The sequence below is a fragment of the Beta vulgaris genome, chromosome 4 (genome assembly GCF_026745355.1).
Source record: "Beta vulgaris subsp. vulgaris cultivar EL10 chromosome 4, EL10.2, whole genome shotgun sequence".
Lineage (NCBI taxonomy): Eukaryota > Viridiplantae > Streptophyta > Magnoliopsida > Caryophyllales > Amaranthaceae > Beta > Beta vulgaris.
Genome location: NC_079205.1, coordinates 14,467,865 through 14,482,482, shown reverse-complemented (window position 1 = coordinate 14,482,482; position 14,618 = coordinate 14,467,865).

The following is a 14,618-nucleotide window of genomic DNA, read 5'->3' as shown; positions in this document are numbered from 1 at the left end:
TAATATTAATAATAATAAGAGTAATTAGTAAAATAAATTATACCAACATAATAATAATATTTAACAAAATGATTATAAAAGAATCGAGCTGAGCTGAACTGAATTGAACTGAACTTATTGGAGCTAAACTGAACTGAAAATGAGCTGGGGAGAACAGGCCCTTAGAAAATTCCAAAATATCCTTCACATTACCTTAGCAAATAAATATATTTTACAAATTCAAATAAAGCATATACCATAATAAGGAAACTTTTGCAAATTTTAAAAAAAAAAATCAATCTTATACAACTGTGAACATGTCATATTCAAATACATATAATTCAAAATAAGGAAACAAATACACTGCCTATCAAGGCCTAATAACATAAAATTTATAACACAATCAATGCAAATCATAAATTACGTTTGACAAAAAAAAATGAAATTTACCATAAATTAACAAAGACACATTAAAAAACTATTTAGGATAACGCATTAGATAAATTTGTTATTAAAAATACAAATTTAATTGCGTTTCCCTACTAGATAAATTATATTAGTACATAGGATAAATTATTTTGTCGTCTTTTTTATGTCTTAAAATATTTTATTTAATATTTATTAGTATTTACACCATGATATCCAAGATTGTATTATCACATGTTAAATTTATGAAACAAAAATTTTCATAATATAACTTACAATTCAGATAGTTTACCAGTTGGCGATATATACAAATACTCCCTCCGTTTCCTAAAGATCTTCCCACTTACTGTTCCTACAGATACCAAGGAAAATCAAGTTGTGTGGGCATGGTGGGAGTAAAGTAGAAGAGAGAAAGGGGTTAAGATAAATAAACAAATAAAAAGGGGTTAAAGTAGGAGAGAGAAAGGGAGTAAAATTGAATTAATAATGTAATGGTGGACCATATGATAGTGACATGAGAGGGTAAATAGGGAAATTTGTTTTGCCAAATAAGGAATAAAGCAAAAGAGGGAAGATCTTTTGGAAACACTCTTAAACGGAAAGAGGGAAGATCTTTAGGAAACGGAGGGAGTACATGTAAAAGTCCCATTCTAATAATTTTAAAGATGCTTTGCACCCATTACATGAAGAAAAAAAATGAGAATAGTCACGAATTTACATATTTTATTTTATCAATTAAAAAAATCAACTTGAAAACTTAAAGTTTCGTAAAACCTCACTTTTTTCAAAAAGAAAAAACAACAGCCTTTTTTTTATTGCTTTTTTTCTTCATAAAAACGGCATAACTTCCAGATAAAGGAAAAAGCTTGCAATGAACACAACTAATTAACAACTAAACGATGTATAATTATGGATGCATAAATGCTAAATAATTTCAAATAACAAAGCTAATCCGAATATTACAGGTAAATCAATTTATGAATATGTATTAGCATATTTGATTAAAGTATATAGAAGAAGCGATGAACAAATTCCAAAATAATATAGTAAAACAGAATAAAAACAATTAAGACGAAGTATAATGAAATTTATTATTGAAGGGATAAGTGATAACTTGCGTGACGACACAAGATAGAGGGCAACATAATAAAATAGTAAATCCTTGGAAACATAAATTAATAATTGATAACGGCAAGAAATCGTCTCAAACTTGGACTCAATTCTTTATGTCCTTCTCTAAAATCACCTTCAAATCCATAGAATTCATCAGCTCGGATATCAAAATAAATTAAAGAAAATTAAAATGACATGCAAAGTTGGGGGATTGCACTTCAAAGTTTAACAAAATCTAATAAAAGATAGAGAGCGTTGTTTGCTTTGCCTGAATTGTCCAAAATTGATGTCTTTAATTTAGATTTAAGGAAAAAGGATTAGGATCAAGAATTTTGTTGGATGCTTTTTTTTTAATGGATAAGGAAATTCAGTAGAATTGAGGATGGTGTGAGCCGTAAACATAACGTTTGAAGAGAATATGATCAATATTACCTATTTGTGTGTTTGGATATGGTATATGATTTAGGAAATAACAAGTGGGACCAGTATAACGAGAAAACACGTCTAGGAGTAAGACAAATTATCTATAAGAAAAATCTTTACTAAAAATTAAAAAATATTAGCAAAATTATTTGCTAAGTTAACTGCACCATAGAGATTAAAATTATTAATGAATATGTCATTTATTATAAAATAAATGGAACATGGGGACTGGGGGCAAGGATTAAGGAGAGGATAGAAATAGAGAAAAATAAAAAGAGGAAATCGTGTGATGAAGATAGAGTTAAAGATTGAGATAGAGAGAAGTGCTCCCTCCAGGTTTTATTAGTTTGCCCACTACTTTTGGCATAGAGTTTTTTTTTTTTTTTAATGAAAGGATCGGCATAGAGTTTTAAAAAAATAGATATGTGGGTCATAGAAGGAAAGATAAATTATTAATTTATTGGCATATCGTATTATGTTGTGGGCCAACAAAAGTTGAGTGAGAAAGTAAAGATAATAATAAACAAATAGTGAGACCATTCCAAAAAAACAGAAAAAAAAAATGTATAAGCTAATAAGGGACAGCTTAAAAAGGAAAGTGGGCAAACTAATAAAACCAGAGGGAGTATTTTCAATTAAAGTAACGTGTCATTTACTATGAAACATCCTAAAACAGCAAGTGTTTTGTGTATTTTAGAATGGATAAAATATATTTATTAATTAAATTACTATTGAAGTTCTTAAAAATTTGTAATACATAATTATAAATTTATCTTTTAATCCTCAAATAAGTTTCATGGGAGTGTAAATATTTGGGTATTCGTGCACATATAGTTGAGCTAACATTCGTAATTGTAAGAAGTAATTCGTTGCAAACTTTACTTAGATGGGTAACGCGTACTTTAAATTATTTACCCAGTGTGATGATTTTATTTTGTAACATAGTTAATATAGTTAATTGCTTAGTTTACAATTAAATTTGTTTGCTATTTTATTAATTGTTTGTGAATTTGTACATCATATTAATATATCATATTTGAATGCAATCACTTTTAAAAAATAGGCAATCATTATCATTAAAATATAAGTATATTTATTGAATAAAAACTTCCCGTGCATTTTGCACGGATCCAAAAAACTAGTTTTAGGACTATAAAGTGAAAACTCCTCTCATTTTAGGTTAAGCTAATTTACATTCTAATTAGAGAGAGATTTATTTTATGTTTAGCATTCAAGTCTTAGAACCCTTGGAGAGAGAAATTGAGGTTTGAAACTTTTGAACTCCATTTCGGATTCATGCAAGCTTAACAGTTGGTAATTTCGTTGTTTATTTCACTTTCTCTTTCTCCAACCTGTTTTAGTTCATCCTTTGTTTGCGTAAATTTAATTTTATTAGGTTCTTATTTTTTGCTTTTTCTCTTCCTCCATGGTTATGGTCATGATGTTATTTCAAGTTTTAGTTTGCTTTATTTCCATGATTTGTGAGTAATTTCTTACTAGGGGAAGGGATATAGCCTAAATTGATCCTAAATCTAAGTTAGGGGTTAGCATTATTCAGGGTTAAACTTGTTGATTAAACTTGCTTGATTTGGTTTGTTGGATGATTGATCACCACTTGAATTGCATATTCGGAATCCCTAGTGAAGGATCCAGAGATGAAGCTAGGGATAGATTAAGTTTGGTTGTTAGACTATGATCTCCATCAAAATATGTATTTAATTTTCTAGTTTAGGGAAGCTTGATTAATCATGTTATTCTTGATTTGGCTACATTGGTTGCTCATGTCTGGAGAATAGGTTATGAGTGACTAATCAAGCTCCTCTAATTAGCTCGAGAGAGTAATCAAAGTTCTTATGTGCATGATTTCCCCTTGTTATCCCCCATTTGTTTCCCATGACTTTGATGATTGGATCCATTGATTGAATGTTGGTGATCCTAATCCTCTAGTTCCCTTACCTTTATTTATCATCTTTACTTGCTTTGTTAATTTGCTTTACCAGTTTACTAGTTTTCTTAGACCTTAGAATAGTATCTAATCTTTCAAAAAAAACCCAAAAATAGATTTAGCCCATTGTTGTTAGCAAATTAACCCTTGATTAACCTTAGTTTCTTGTGGATTCGAAACTATACTTAGCAGGGGCGCAGCTACTTAGTAACAAGGGGTAGGACATGCTGTCCCTAAAATTTTTTGAAAAAAAAATTAATTAGTTAAGCTACCGCTTGATTGGTAGAAAAAATTTAGCTACCGCTTCGAGCGGTCACAAATGATCTTAGCGACCGGTCTATCAGTCGCCAAACTGGTTCCTCAATCTGTTGAAGAAAACTGCAATAGATGTGGCAACTGAAAAACTTAAGATGTTAAAGATGGTCGATCATTTCTTCTAGTGTTTGTGTGCCACTCCCTCACTACCTTTTACACTTATGTCTGTCTTTTCTTGTAGCTCTGCCAACTTCAACCTGACCAACTCTTACACCTCTATCTTTTCGCTGTAATTCTGTCAACTTCAACATTACCAACTTTTACAACTCTATCTTTCCATGTAGCTCTAACAACTTCAACATCACCAGAAAAGTGGAGATTTTTTGTTGCCTTCTTCTGATCAGATGGGATAGGAGTGTGTGAGTACTAAACCAACGTTGACACTGACGACTATTATGGGTGGAATTAAATATTTGAATTTTTTATTGTCTCGCTTACAAGGGAAAAAGCATATCACAATAATTAAATTGAGACAAACATTGGCGTAATAGAAAGTGGAGTGTGATTAAGAATCAATCAAAATTATTAGATGCAACCAAAAAGAAACGGCAGAAGCTATGGAAAGTTATCCGAGAAAGCACATAATATAATTTTGTGGAGTGCACGAAAATAAATTTTGAGGGAGTAAATAAAATTGGTGTTGTGTTTAAAGATATTTGAAAGTTATAAAGAGAAGATTAGATAGTAATATCTCATGACATTTTTATTCTAAAAGGCCCCTTATGAAAATGTGGATTTTTTTTAGCGTTAGATATAATCGTGATATTATGCTACCCCTTACTATAAATTCTGGATCTGCCCCTGATATTTACCTCATATTGGGTAGTTTAGCTATTTTTGGCGTGTTTACAACGAGGCCGTACGTCAATTGATAATTAGAGTTTTGTAATACATATCTTTTTACTTAACTAAAATTAAGGAGAACGAAGGAGTTTTGAAATGAGTAGGCTTGTAGTAAATCGGTAAATAAATATGTTGAACTGGACATCAATAGGCGGACCCTAGTTTTTTATCATTGAAATTCCCTAACTAATTTCAATCTTGTTTGCTTGGCTTAGTTTTTTATTCTATTAAAATCTCCCATTGCGTTGATTGTTTATCACATAGAGAAATCTATGATCCATTGCATTATATACAAACACTTCCCCTTTTCCAATGTATATGAACCCTAAAATTTATTTGTGAAAGAAAGTACGAGAAATTGATATTTGGTGACTTTCACGACAAAAGCCCGCCAAAGCCATCTCATGTACGTGTAGGAGATGGGATATAACAAGCGCTTGTGCCCATGTAGTGGCTTGTCTCTTCATGCACCACTATAAAGTAGAAGATTATGTAGTTGATTGGTACAAGAGAGATACATACCTAAAAGCCTACACCAATTTCATTCCACTGTGTAGGTGATAGGCACTGGCCTAAAATAGATTCTCCTCTATAACCACATCCTATTAAGGTGGGATCAGGAAGACGAAAGACAAATAGGATTAAGGATCCTCATGAAAACCCAAAGAAACATGGGGTTGAGATGCATTGCAATATTTACTGAGCCATATGTCGGAATCAACAAGAGGAAATTAAATGTCCACACAAGGAAGGCCCTCGGCAAAAAAAAGGCAACAAATTGTGCAATCATTTAATCAGGCTTCTACATCTTAAACTTGTTCAACTGCAATATCCTAGCCTACCCAGACATCAGCTCAACCTACTCCTTCAACTCAAGAACTTAATGTCATAGCCCAACCATCAAGAACTAGAAGAAATAGCTGAACAATAAGAGGAGATAGGGGTTTAGAGGACTAAGAGGTTGGGCCACATGCAGGGGTGGAAGGAATGAAGGCAAGGCAAGTGTAAGTGTTTTATTTCTTGACGATGTAAATTATGCTTATATCCATGCCTACTTAACAATCTCACTTTTGTATGCAAGTACCTTCAGGAGTGGGTGTCTTTGTGTCAACTGATGGATCAACTTGTGTCAATAGAAAACTGCATACAGATATAGGAAGACAAGCATCCATCCTATCTTCTTAACTCATCCATAACTATCTAATGTTGAAGTCTGTTTTTTGATATTTTGATAAACCAATCCTATTAGCTGCAATTCATATTGTGATCTTATAGGCTTATGTTCTGTTTTGGTATGGTTTATGTTATTTTTTTAATACAGTGACCCTTTACCAATATAAGCTAGTCTGGTTTATGTTGAAGGCTTGTTTTGTCATCTTTATATGTGATGTTTTATTAAGCATGCCAAAATGAATTACACTTAATAGAAACCTTTCAGAACAACCTAAATTCATGCCAAAATGATGTTCAAAAGAGCGTTTCATTTCATAACCAAAAGATAAACTTGCCAGTCCATTGAACTACATTACAAATCCATTTGTTTGCCAACACAATATATACACTAGCTTCTTCCTTAGCTTATATAAAAATTAGATAACAAAAACAGCAACAATTGCGAATAAAAACTAAGATAATCCTAAGCTTATCATAGCATAATTTTGTCCCTTAGCATTCATTATAGGTTTAACCCACATTTTCATCATTTCTTCCTCATCTCTTGCATTCATTCCTTCCCTCATCTCTTCCATTGCTTCCTCCATTTGTTCTTATTCCAATTTGAGTTTTTGGAAATTTTCCTCCACCACCTTAAAATGCAATTCTAGGTCTGAAACATATGTGTATTGCTCCAGCAATTTTGCTTGTAACTCCTCAAACCCATTGAAAGGTCCAATTTCACCATTAAACTCCCCTGGAAGAAACCACAATAAGATAGGACCTGCATTCAATTCAAACCCTAATTTATTCTTTCCTAAAAAACCATAAAAAAGATGTACCATCAAAAAGGAAAATAATGAAGCAAAAATGTGCAATTGTCCAATAAAAACCACAACATGTTACCAAAGACATAACCTTTAACAAATTACAGGCCACATTGAGTACCCGTTAAATCTGTTTGAAATTCAATCGAATTTTGCAAGTCCTAATTTTCTTTGGGATGTCATGTTTGCACTTTAGTGAGAAATTTCTTGCGCAAAACCGATTGTGTTTTGCGCTGACATGGGAGATGATTTGAGGGGAAAGAACTTTGCTTTGTATAGGGGAGGGAAAATGTTTAAAACCCTAGCTAACTGCACACACGTAATAAGGGGAATGGAGGGGGAAAGGCTAGTCATGTGATTCAACTAATTAGCTCACATGACTCTAATTCACTACATCGACAAGTTAATTACCTGAATGAACACGCATGTCAAATGGTATGAAAGTTAGGACTGTTGTGGATTCAAAAGTTGGAATTTATTATAAAAGAGGGGCCATAGTTGGGTTTACCCTTGTTAATTTTTTTGTGATTAAATACTAGTTTTGAAGCCCGTGCGTTGCACGGGTTGTCGTTTATTTTATTTTTGGAAACTTTTTGTTATATTGTTGATTTTTTGTTGATGTGAAATGAGATTTTTCAACACAATTGCCATATAATTTCTCCATTCTTTTTTTATTGCAACAATTACCACTTTCAGTAGTTTCATCTATTTGAATCACTTCACTTTTGGTAAAAAAAAAAACAACTATAGTTGACATCATCGCATTTACTTTATGTTAATAAAACCACCACTAATTACTCAAATTGCCTCATAAAGTTAAGTTTACTTTATTAAGGATTTACTTATCCCCTAATCTAGTTTAACCCTCTATGTTAAACTATCCTTTTTTATTTTCTTACAAACCATGCCCAAATTCACTGTTGCAGTAGAAAAAGCCAAAAAGTATTTGTCGTTATACTTTAATTTCTAGATTTGTTATTGCGATATATATATTTTCTATTTTTAATGTTTAGTTGAATATCGTAGTTAATTCTATTATTAAATAGTATCCCAATCATTGGTATGACTAGCAATAGCTAAAATATTTTTAACATGAAAAATACCCAAATGATACTTTAAGAAAGTAGAGCGTAAAAATTTAATAGATGCAGGACATAAAGAATAAAGAAAAAATATGAGGGTCAGCCACAACTTCAACCTTTAATTATATAGCACATAAATATAGAATAGAAGATTAGGAAGCAAAAAACAAGATCATAATGATGGTATCATGAATAAATTAAATTAAATTAAATATAAAACTAACCTCGCTCTATTAATAATCGAATATACATTTAAGAGAAAAATATATGCATCAGTCATGAGCATATCAAGAGTTATCAAACTTCCCCTCTTTATGATCTGCGATCTCAAATAGTCTAGAAACTCGAACCTTAATTTCCAATTATTTTTAGTAGAATTAAGTTCATTGCGAAAAGAATAAGATATGACATATAAATATATGAAAAATAAAAAATAGATAATCATTTATACAACGTTAACAAATATTATGGGAATAAAATAATTAGTCAATTGCATAATACCTCTGCAATATCGTTGACAAACTTTCATTTGATTCTTCATTTAATGTCATTGTTGTATGCTATAGGGTCAAAACTATATGTTTGTATTTTTTATCTTTATATAAATCAATTTTTAAAAGTATGATTTTGAAAAGCAAAATTGCTATTGTTACATATAACACTATTTTATAGTTAATTTCATATGTAAATAACAAATAATATGTTAATGTTTCATCTAAATAAATATATTTTCATAAGATGTAAAATTATATTGTATATGAAAGTTATTTGGAAACATATTTCAAACACTCTCGATGGTAAAAAATATAATATTGCGAATTATATAGCAAAAGGTATATTCAATTTACATAATTGAATAATTTAGGTTGTTTATTCAAAATTAGAGTGTAATTCCATATTAAAAACACCTAATATAAAATTATATCTATGTTAAATACTATTTTTTTATAAAAAAAATTAAAAGGAATGACATGTCATGCTTGGGTGGAGCTCTCTATAATATTCTAAGGTTATTTTTGTAAAATCATGCTCTAATGTTTTTCATTATATTGCTCGAGATTTTAATTTTTGTTGTAACAACAAAATTTCCTTAATAATTTTGTCGGAATATTAAATTATTTTGGCTCAGTTGAGCAAGGCTGGTGTTTGGATACTATAGAGTTCTAAAAGAACTCTACAATGTAGAGTTTGAGCAATATCAACATTGAATAAAAAATCAATAGCTCATATATTATCTTTCCAAAACCCACTCTATTTTTTCTTATCAAAATCTACCCCCTTATCACTAAAACACACTCTTAATTTTAAAATGTATGGTTCATATACAACTCTACCTTGTTGAAATTTATTAAAATTCTAGATGATCGAAATAATAAGACTGGGGTTTTGAAAGATATTATGTGTAATAATGTATTGAACCTATGATAAAATGTTTTGTCACATATAACACTATAGTTATAACTATTATTATATTTATCTAAAAGAAAGACTAAATAATGCCTTACCATTCATCTAATTAAATATATTTTTATGAATTGTAAAACTATATTATAAATGGGTCTTATTTTGAAGTATATTTGAAGCACTATCAAATAATGAAATAAATTATAGTATTCCAAATTACGTAGCAAAAGTTATACACAATTTACATAATATAATGATTTAGGTTGTTCATGCAAAATAAAACTCTAATTTTAACTTATCTAGAACTTCTTATATGTATTTAAACTATGTAGAACACAATTTTTAAAATATTTAAAATAAAGATTAATGACATGACAATCCTACATGACGCTCTCTATGTCATAAGTTGTAGAACTATATTGTAAATGGATCTTATTATTTCAGAGCATATTTCGAGCAAAATTCAATGTAACAAAAATTATAATATTCAGAATTACGTAGCAAAAGTTATACACAGTTTACATAATATAATAATGTAGGTTGTTCGTGCAAAATCAAACTCTAATTTTAGCTTATCTAGAACTTCTTATATGTATTTAAATCTATGTAGGACTCTATTTTTGTAAAAGAGTTCTCTATATCCAAAACTCCTTTTATGTATTTAAATATATGTAGGACTCTATTTTTTAAAATATTTATAATAAAAATTAATGAGATGACAATCCCATGTGTGCTCTCTATTTCATAAGTTGTAGAACTATATTGTAAATGGATCTTATTTCGAGCATTATCCAATGGGACAAAAATTATAATATTTCAAATTACATAGCAAAAGTTATACACAATTTACATAATTAATAATCTAGGTTATATATGCAAAATCGAACTATAATTTTAGCTTTATTTGTATTTAAATCTATTTAGAACTCTATTTTTAAAAATATTTGAAACAAGAATTAATGATATGACAATCAGAGTGACGCTCTCTATTTCATAAGTTGTAGAACTATATTGTAAATGAATCTTATTTCAGAGCATATTTCGAGCACTATCGAATGGAAAAAAAATTATAATATTTTGAATTACGTAGCAAAAGTTGTACACAATTTACATAATATAATAATGTAGGTTGTTCATGCAAAATCAAACTCTAATTTTAGCTTATCTAGAACTCCTTATATGTATTTAAATCTATGTAAACTCTATTTTTGTAAAAGAGTTCTCTTTATCAAAACTCCTTTTATGTATTTAAATATATGTAGGACTCTATTTCTTAAAATATTGTAATCCTACGTGCGCTGTCTATTTCATAAGTTGTAGAACTATATTGTAAATGGATCTTATTTCAGAGCATATTTTGAGCGCGCACTATCCCAATGGAACAAAAGTTATAATATTTCGAATTACATAGCAAAAGTTGTACAAAATTTACATTATATGATTATTGTTGTTCATGCAAAATCAAACTCTAATTTTAGCATATCTATAACTCCATAAGTGTATTTAAATATATGTAGAACTCTATTTTTGTAAAAACTTAAAATAAAATTTGATGACATGGCAATTATACGTGGCGTGTTTTTGCTCCCAAAAGTTCCTCCTTAACTTTTATATGTATATATAGAGTTAAGGATATAATTAGGGACTAACCTTTTAACTTTTTCACCATTTAGGTATCCCTATTTTTTTTTTCACCTTTTAGGCACTCAATCCATATTCCTAATAATTTAACCATAGTTTAACCATAGTAGTAGGCCTTAGCTTATAAATTGAAAAAAGTTGCCATAATATTTTTTTTACGCCAAAAGCCAAAACACATATGAGTAATTTTAACCCCAAAAATATTGACTTGGCAAAACCCTTCCACAAGTTCAACTTTTCATATTTCTCTCTGTTCTTCAAAACACTCTTCTGGGCAAATTATCACACTTGCTATTTAGAAGGAATTTAAAGGTTAATTATCTACCCAATAATTCAAGGTAATATATTATATCACTCTTTTCTTTAATTTGTTTTCACAATTTTCTGCAAATTAGAGAATTTTATGGGTTGAGGTATTGAAAGCTCAAAACGAATTACGTTAAATTTCATGTTTTTCTTTCCAAATTGATCCTATGTTGGTTGCTTGTTGCGATGTCGTATCTTTCTAATTGTTTTCCCAACTGATTAATTAGAAGTTTATACAGTGTATTTTTGAGTGAATTAGGCAAAAGCTTTTGTCTGTTGATCATGAAATTCTATTGTTGAATTAATGATTAATAATATGCATGTGATGGGAAACATTAGAATATGTTAGAAAAACAATTGATTTTTTCAAGTTTAAGCATTAGTTTAATTGACTGGAATTTCGTAAAAATGGTCCTGCAGTCTCAGGTTACTTAGGACTCCACTCAATCAAACTAGTTTTTCTAACATATTCTAATATTGTTCATCACATGCATATTAGGACTCCAGTGACAATCAAACTCCAGTCAATCAAAGCTACAATCAATGTGAATTAGGACTCCTGCTTGTTTATTATGTTTTTCTTTTCTTTGTTAGGTATGGATATCTCACCTTGTATTGTACTTCACCATGGTGGAAAGTGGATAAATAATCCAAACTGGACATATATGGGTGGTGAAATGAAGTTGTTCAATGACTTGCCAGTGGATATTGATGTGAATTATCTTAAGAGCATAGTAAACTCTTTGGGTTATAGTAATGTGATCAAGCTTCACTATTGTGATCCCTTAAAGGATATTGAGATTGGTATCAGAATTTTAGATTATGATAATACCACATTCACTACGTTTCAGATTTTTTGTTAAATTATAAAATAGTTGATGTTTGGACAGAACATTTTGATGGTGATAAACATGATTCTGATGATGACACTGAAGGTAATGGTCAAATTAGGGGTGATTGTCACTTCAACTTTGGTGACTCTCAGGTTTATGGGAATACTTGGGAAAGTCAGATTGATCGTAGTGAAGAAAGTGACGTACAACAACATTGAAGATGAACATGTCATATTAGATGAACAAGTTGTTAATTTGAATGATGACATAGATTTTGACGAAGAAGGTACTGATAATGAGGATGAAGAAGTGCAAGATGCTAGGAGCAAGATCAAAGCTGATAAAAAGAAAGAGCTCCAGTATTATAGAGAGGTGGAGTCATTGGATAGGTTAATGGCTCGGATGCTATGAATTCTATAAATGAGGACAGTGATTACGAGGATGATTCTTGATCTCAATAGTCCATGTAATTCAGACAATGAGGATAATGAGTGTGGTTTCCTCCTCCCTCCTCCCATACGTGCCAGAAAAAGGGTAAAAAGCAAACATCCAGTTCACTGTTGGCAGGAAAATCTGAACATGATTTTTTCTTCCATTTAGGCCAAGAATTTGAGGATGTAATTGAGTTCAGAAATGCAATACTACATATTGTGTGACTAATGGCAGAGATGAAAATTTCTAGAAATGATGAGAAGAGAGTACACGGGAAATGTAAGGCCGAAGGATGTCCTTGGAGAATATGGGCTTCGGTGGACAAAGGCAAAACAACATTTACAGTGAAGACTCTTGTGCCAACACATAATTGTGGAAGGATTCCAATTGTTAAAAAAATTAGGGCTTCTTATTGCAAGGTACCATTCTAAGTTTAAGGTAAATCCGTACATGAAGTGTCAAGAAATAGTTGACACTATATGGTCTGAATATGGTGTGAAAACATCATTATGGTTGGCGTTAAAAGCAAGAAGGAAAGCTCAAAATTTGATACTTGGAGAGTACAAGGAGCAATATTCTTTGTTGTATAGATATGCACAAGAGATAAAAAGGTCGAATCCTGAAAACACAATTAAGTTCAAGCTTAATAACAATGTATTTGAAAGACTTTACATATGTTTTTGCCTTAAAAGGCTTCTTAGCCGGGTGTAGACCTTTCTTTGAATTGATGGGTGCTTCCTAAAGGGTCCTTATATTGGACAACTACTTGTGGCTGTGGGAAGGGATGTGAATAACCAAATGTTCCCCATTGCATGGGCGTGTGTAGAAGTTGAAGACACGGAGAGTTGGAGTTGGTTTCTTGAGCTTCTTGCTAATGATTTAGGGACTATAGATGGGAGTGGTTACACTATCATGTCAGATTAGCAAAAAGGTCTACTCAAAGCTATCTCCATTGTATGGCCTAAAGCAGAGACTAGATGTTCTAGACATGTATATTGTAACTTTAGGCAAGTATTTGGTGGGGGACTACTTTACAGAAGAAGATTTTGGAAAGTAGCAAAGAGCACAAATGAAAATGACTTCAAAGCCAATATGGAATTGTTCTCATCTGTATCTATAGAAGCAGGACAAGATTTATTGAAGAGGAACTATAAAAAATGGGTTAGGGCATTTTTCACTCCGCAGTCACAATGTGATAGCATAGACAATAATATGAATGAGGTTTTCAATGCTTACATATTATCATCAAAGCTAAGCCAATTATAACTATGCTTGAGGATATTAGATAAAGTTTGATAGAAAGGTTACATAAAAAAAGAGATTTAATAGCTAGCAAGGACATTCTCATATGTCCAAGAATCCAACAAAAGCTAGAGAAAGCAAAGGTCGACGCTAGGGGGTGGTCTGCCTTTTGGGAAGGCCACTTTTCATATGGGGTTAGGGAAGGTGCAACCCAAAAATTTGTGGTGAGTTTGCTGGAAAGAAAATGTAGTTGCAATTCATGGCAATTAAGTGGAGTTCCTTGCCATCATGTTGTGGCAGCAATATGGAAGGCTGTTGAACATCCCGAGCATTATGTGTCTGAATGTTTCAAAAAGGCATCATATCTAAAGGCTTATCAATGGTCGTTAGAGCCCTTAAACGGTCCTCATCAGTGGCCATCTTCCACTTATGAAGCACCATATGTAAAGAAAGTTCAAAATAGACCTACTGTGAACATTCCTGGGGAGGTCGGCAAAGTTAAAATGTCAAAGAAGGGTCTCGTTCACAAATGCAGCAACTGTAATCACGAGGGTCACAAAAGAAGAAAATGTCCAATTCCTCCAAAACTGTTCCTACTCAACCTACCCCGACATCAGGTCCTCCTAATCCTCAACAAAAGCAAAAGAAACAGAAG